Raw genomic sequence first — 6,167 nt, 5'->3', positions numbered from 1 at the left:
ATTTGGTAGATTTTTCAAATAGGAAATGTTTTATAAAAAGAGCTTTCTAATATAAGAAAGGGGTGTGGTGCATGCAATCGACCGAGCTCAAATAAGTTTTCCTAAAATACCCATACATGTTTTATAATATGCTTTGATTTGTGGATTTGTGGATTTGTGAATTGCATGTTAGATTATGGATAAAGATATGCTTAGGATTGCATGATAGAATGCTAGGAGATATGCCTTTGTATGCTTGTTGTATGAGCTTGTAGACTTGCATGCTAGGTTTGATCAGTCAGTGATAGGATGGTCTGTTTAGGTTATGCTTGTTTTCGATTACTCGATGCTTGAATGTTGGTTGCTTTGTGCTTTTAGGGGTTCCCATTAACTTCAACTAACTAGTAAGTTAATATGATAAGTTACATATTATTGAGACTAGATAATTTTAGAAGGTTAGGTTTTAACTCTATTACGCACTTCTTGTTTGAGTCCAACCGTTGTAGTGTGAGACCTTTCATTCAAAGAATTATCTAGGATCGGCAATATGTAAAGGTAATCATAAGCTAGTTAGAGGGTGTTAGGGGAGTTCCTTCTGCAGCTGATGGTGGGGAGTAGTGTGGCGGTTGCCCTAGGAAGACCTATGATGTGATTCGGTACTGAGAGCCTTGTCATATTGAGATTTGTTGTGTTGATAAGCAAGTGACGTGGAGGACTCGGGGCGATCCTTGAGGAAAGTACATATAGATGTGGAAGGTAGTATGTGCTTGTACTATTGGAAGCAGAGGATCCGTACTCGAGTCAAGGAAAGTCGCGATGATACTAGGAAGCTTGTAAAGTATGGTATTCCTTAATGTATATGTATTTATGTGTTCCTGATGGTTTGAATAGTCTATTTTCATTATGGTGGTCGCTCGAGGAGGATTTGGTAGTGGTTCTGGTGCTGATGAGGGTTCGGGCTCTGGGGCCGGAGATATAGATGATCAAATGTGGGAGTTCATTTCATCAGAGATTACCTGCATCATTCTTGAGCAGACTCCTGTAATCTTCAGTACGGTCAAAGAGGGTATTCTAGAGATTCTGGATGAGCGCTTGGGCGCTTTTCTTTCTGAGATGATGGTGATGGTAGGAGCCCACACTTTGACTTTCCGCGAGTTTCGGGCATGTAGGGCTTCGTAGTTATTTGGGAAGAAGGACCCGATTGCAAGCAGAAATTGGTTGGTAGACATCGGGAGCGCCTTCTGATCTAGTCTTTGTCCTGAGGTAGCGAAGGTCAGACTTTCATCCTATCTTTTCAAATATAGAGCTCGAGACTGGTGGGAGGAGGTTGAGCACGCCTTAGGAGGCGAGGCGATTAAGTCCATGACTTAGGAGGACTTTGTGACGAGGTTTCGGGCTGAGTTTGCACCTGTGATTGAGTTCCAGCAATTGGCGAGGGATTTTTAGCACCTTCGCCAGACTATTGAGACAGTGGCGGAGATGATTGCTATGTTCTGTAAGAGGGTGTTATTGGTTCCACAGTATGTGGCTGACGAGGAGATGAAGAAGGCGAGGTACCATGAGATTTTAAGGAGCGATATCCAATAGTTCGTGAGCCAATCCAATTGCAAGAAACTGGAGGATATGATAGTGTGCACAAGGGAGAGGGAGATTGACTTGGATATGGAGAGGAAGAGGAAGACGTATCAGGTTCAGGGTTTAGAGGGTTCGGCCAAAAGGCCTACAATATTTGATTCGAGATCAAGAGGCCAGTAGGTTCGGGGTCACTGTTATAAGTGCAGCAAGATTGAGCATTTTAGTTGTAACACCTGTTTCGAGTATTAGTTAGAAAGTACCATTTGGGGGAAATGTTACGCATGGACTCGGCGAGTTGGGAGTCCAACTCGTCGAGTAGGTTCGAGGAATTTTGGTCACGGTTCGGAAGAGACTCGGCGAGTCGGAAGGCCGACTCGGCGAGTCAGGGCTGTTTATGGAAAACCCCAATTTTAGGGTTCGCCTCCCCCCATATAAACATCATTAACAGCTTTCATAGCCTCCCATTTGCACCCTAGAAGCTGTTCACGGCCGCAAACCCTCTTGTGAGAGAAGTGAGAGCTTTAGTGAGATAAATTGGTGAATCTTGGGAAGGATTTCAAGTTGGAGAAAGAAGGAGCAAGGGAGAAACATCATATCCACCATCTACTTCGTTTTGGGCACCTTTCTGAGGTATTAATTCGTCATCTTAAGCCTTGAAGTCTTAGATCTCCATTTGTATGATTATGGACATTATTGGGGGGAAAATGGAACCAAGTTTGGATCTGGACCTATCACAAGGATGTGGTTCCAGATCTGAATCTTCTTAGGTCCCAAATGTCATAAAGTTGTCTTCTTGGTGCACCCTAATTCTTATTCATGCATTGGGACTTGTAAGAAGCTTGTTGATGTGGTTTTAGCATTATGAGACTTAGTATGAACGTAAAGTTGGCAACTTTATGTGGTATTACCTCTAGTTGAGGATAGATCTGAAGTTTGGGACCTTGAGTCCCATTGGAAAAGGGCGTAAACGTAATGGACTAAGGGGGCTCGGCGAGTCGTGCAAGAGACTCGGCAAGTCGAGAGGGTTTCGTCGTTCACGGCCAAAGGTTCACGGCCAAGGGTTCACGGTCAAGAGTGTTCGGTTGGGAGTTTACGGCCGTAAACATCAAGGAACTCGACGAGTCTCTCGGGTGAATCGGCGAGTCGATGAGTTGAACAGGGAACTCGGCGAGTGGTTGGTTATACTCGACGAGTTGAGGTCAACAGGGACTGTTGACCTTGACTGAGGACTTTGACTTTGACCAGGGTTGACTAGGGTTGACCCGGACGGTATTTACGGTATTTCAATGTGGTGATAGGTTAATCACATGTTGATTACAGGCAGTGGATTTGGAGCAGTATGTCGGAACTTACTGGGTCTTACCCTCTTAGTCCAGCAGCTGAAGTTTCGTCTGTGGAATTTCAACAGTGCAAGGTGAGTCTTCTCACTATACCCATGGGTCTAAGGCACCAAGGCCGGCCCATTATGTGATTATGTTATATGTTTTGGTCATTATGTGATTTTATATGATATGTGATTTGTTACGATATGTGATTGTGTGTTTTTGCATGGAAGACCCCAGGGGGAGCCCGTGGCATTGGATATAAGACCATGTGGGGTAGCCCATGGCATTCCTAGGTAAAGACCATGTGGGGGAGCCCATGGCATTAGATGTAAGACCATGTGGGGTAACCCATGGCAGTCCTAGGTAAAGACGATGTGGGGTAGCCCATGGCATTCTTACAGGTTTTATGTATGCAAGGCTTATGTGAAATGTGTGTAGCTCTAACTAGCTAATTTTATGTTAGTTGGTATACTTGCTAAGTAGAGGTGTGTGATATGTATGTATGCGTGATATGCGGTAGAGATAGCCTTTGTGGCTAATGGTAGAGACAACCTTTATGGCTGATGGTAGAGATAGCCTTATGGCTGATGGTAAAGATAGCCTTGTGGCTGATGGTAGAGATAGCCTTTGTGGCTAACGGTAGAGATAGCTTTTACAACTAATACGATATGTGTTATGTGGATTGTGTGTGTGGGGTATGCTCTGGGGGACTCACTAAGCTTTGTACTTACGGTTTACAGTTTTGGTTTCAGGTATCATCGATTTGGAAAAGAAGAACTCGGATTGATCGCAGTGCACACACCTATGATTTCCGCAATGAATGATTTTGGGATGAACTCTGATAAATGATTTACTTAACGATGATTTGAAATGTTTGTAATAAATGGTATCAATGTTTTAGCTAACTTAAAAATGAAATTTTTACCCTTGATTTTTGGGTCGTTAGAAGTTGGTATTAGAGCCTTGGTTTGAGGGATTCAGACACACTTTCGGGTGAGTCTGAACTCAAACTGAGGATCTGTAAAGTTTTCAAAAGAAAAATGTTTTTAAGTAAAGAATTTCTAAGACAAGAAAGGGTGTGGTGCATGCAATCAGCCGAGCTCAAGTAAGTTTCCCCAGAATACCCACATTTTTATCTGTTATGATCTGATTATGAATATGTGAATCGCATGCTAGTTAGGGCTAGGGGAGATGCATGTATATGTTGTATGAGCTGGTAGACTTGCATGCTAGTTCTGAGTAGTCAGCAATAGATTGGCCTGATATGTGATGCTTGTAGCCTTGGGAATATTTGATGCCATGATAGAATGATAATGATTATTGGTATTGATAACTGCTACGTGTATGTTTTGAAAATTGTATACAGTTAGGATCTTAAGGCCTTAGAATCTGGTTTGGCTCGTTTCCTGTTCTGTGTACAATTTGCATTCATAAGGCAGCCGACAGTAAGGATGGATGGATGTGGATAACATGAGTTGTGGTATATGGGCCAAATGTTCTATGATAGTTTGTGGGTCGGAGAGTGCCCTAGGATAAGCCTAGGATGAGGTTAGTGACAAGTGTTATGTGATTGCAAATTGTATGTATAGGTAGAATTGTTTGTTTGGAATGTATGGTTAGTTTTCCGTTGTCCGAATGCTGCTTGCTTTGTGCTTTGTGGGACTTCTAGCAATGCGAGCTAGCTAATAAGTGAATATGCTAGGTTACATGTGGCACATGTTGGATAATCTCAGAGTGATGGATTTGGCCCTATTGCGCAGCTCTTGTTTGAGTCTAACCATTCTAGGATTGAGTCTTTTACTTGAAGGATTATATGATCTCTGCTACATGTGGCTATATTCATAAGGTAGCTAGTTGACATTGATGGGAATCTTTCAGCAGCTGAGGGCAGGGTGAGGTTGGGAACCTAGGGGGAGCCTAGGAGGTGCTTCGGTGGATATTGTGACGCTATTTAGAAGACATTTAGTATATCGGTGGAGTAAGTGACTTAGAGGATTCGGGAGGATTACTGAGGAAAGTATGGGTAGGTGTGGAAGGTAGTATTGGGCCCGTACTACTGAAAGCACAGGATCCATACTCGAATCAATGAGAGTCTTGGAGAATCTGAGAACATTACGGGAAGGAGAATTCTTGGTGATGCCTTGATCATGGGAATAGCTGCTTTGCAGAATAAGGATGAGCACGTATGGGTAGGACCAGGGTTTGGTCCTAGCTCTGGTGGTGAGCCAGATAGTGGAAGGAGTGCCAGGATTTCAAGTTCGCCTTGGATTTCTTGTATCGGGCGGCAAGGGCTGATTGTGCGATTTATTGCGCTTTGGGATTTGAAACTATGTCTTGGGAATAGTTTATAACCGGTGTAGAGCAGAGGTTGCACCAGCTACTATAGTTCAGTCGTTGGCAATTGAGCTGATGAGTGTGTCAGGGTGTGAGACCCTGAATGATATGGATCTCAGAACCGAGGAAGGAAGACTGATTTGGAGTACCCCAATGAGAGAGGTTCAGTTCAGGTGAATTTATTGGAGGGTCTCGGGCGGAGACCCAAGAGTTGGATCAGCTTTTGAGAGGCCAGCAGGGTCGGATCCAGTGCAATGTTTATAGAAACTACGCGATGAAGTTTCGCTCCCAGGGTTTAGATTGTCAATAGGATCGGAAGGAGGTGTTTTATCATGTTCTCATGGTGGTCGAGGTATCACAGGAGGAGGTGGTTAGGACTCCCTCGAATGTTGTGGATATGCTATCTTCGGCCATTTCCGGTGGATATCGGGTATTTGTATCCTTTGGGAATTGTGATAAGTTAGATCTCGGGTTGGTTTTCTGCTATCGTCTGGGTTGGCAAGGGTTGTCTGAAGCCATTCAGCATGTCGAGGAATCTTGGAGAGATCTTCAGACGGATGTATCTTGCGGAGCGGATTCCGCGTGTACCATGATTGCTCTGAGTCGTTGTCGGAATCTGTTCAGTGATTTGGTTTGCTATGGGTGTAGCTGATTGGCTACGTCAGCAGGGACTGCTCATCGGGGGCAAGTCCGTCATATTGTCATTGTGGGCAGGTGGGTGACAAGAAGGTCGACTACCTGACGATCGGGGAGGAGTGGTGAGTGTATCCGCTACGGCTGTTTTCAGGATCCCCAATGGATGAGTGGGAAGAGTTAGAGCCCCAGCAGAGAAGGGCCCCACTTTGCAGGATCGGACGGGAGAGATCGGAATTTCGACAGGCAAGGGTGCAAGGTATGTACCCTTTCACCTCCTAACCAGCGTGAGTAGGCGCATCGTTGGTTGTTATCTATGGT

The sequence above is a fragment of the Lactuca virosa genome, chromosome 8 (genome assembly GCF_052849685.1).
Source record: "Lactuca virosa cultivar CGN04683 chromosome 8, Lactuca_virosa_CGN04683_v6, whole genome shotgun sequence".
Lineage (NCBI taxonomy): Eukaryota > Viridiplantae > Streptophyta > Magnoliopsida > Asterales > Asteraceae > Lactuca > Lactuca virosa.
The sequence above is the reverse complement of the archived record's forward strand: the minus strand, read 5'-3'. Positions refer to the sequence as shown.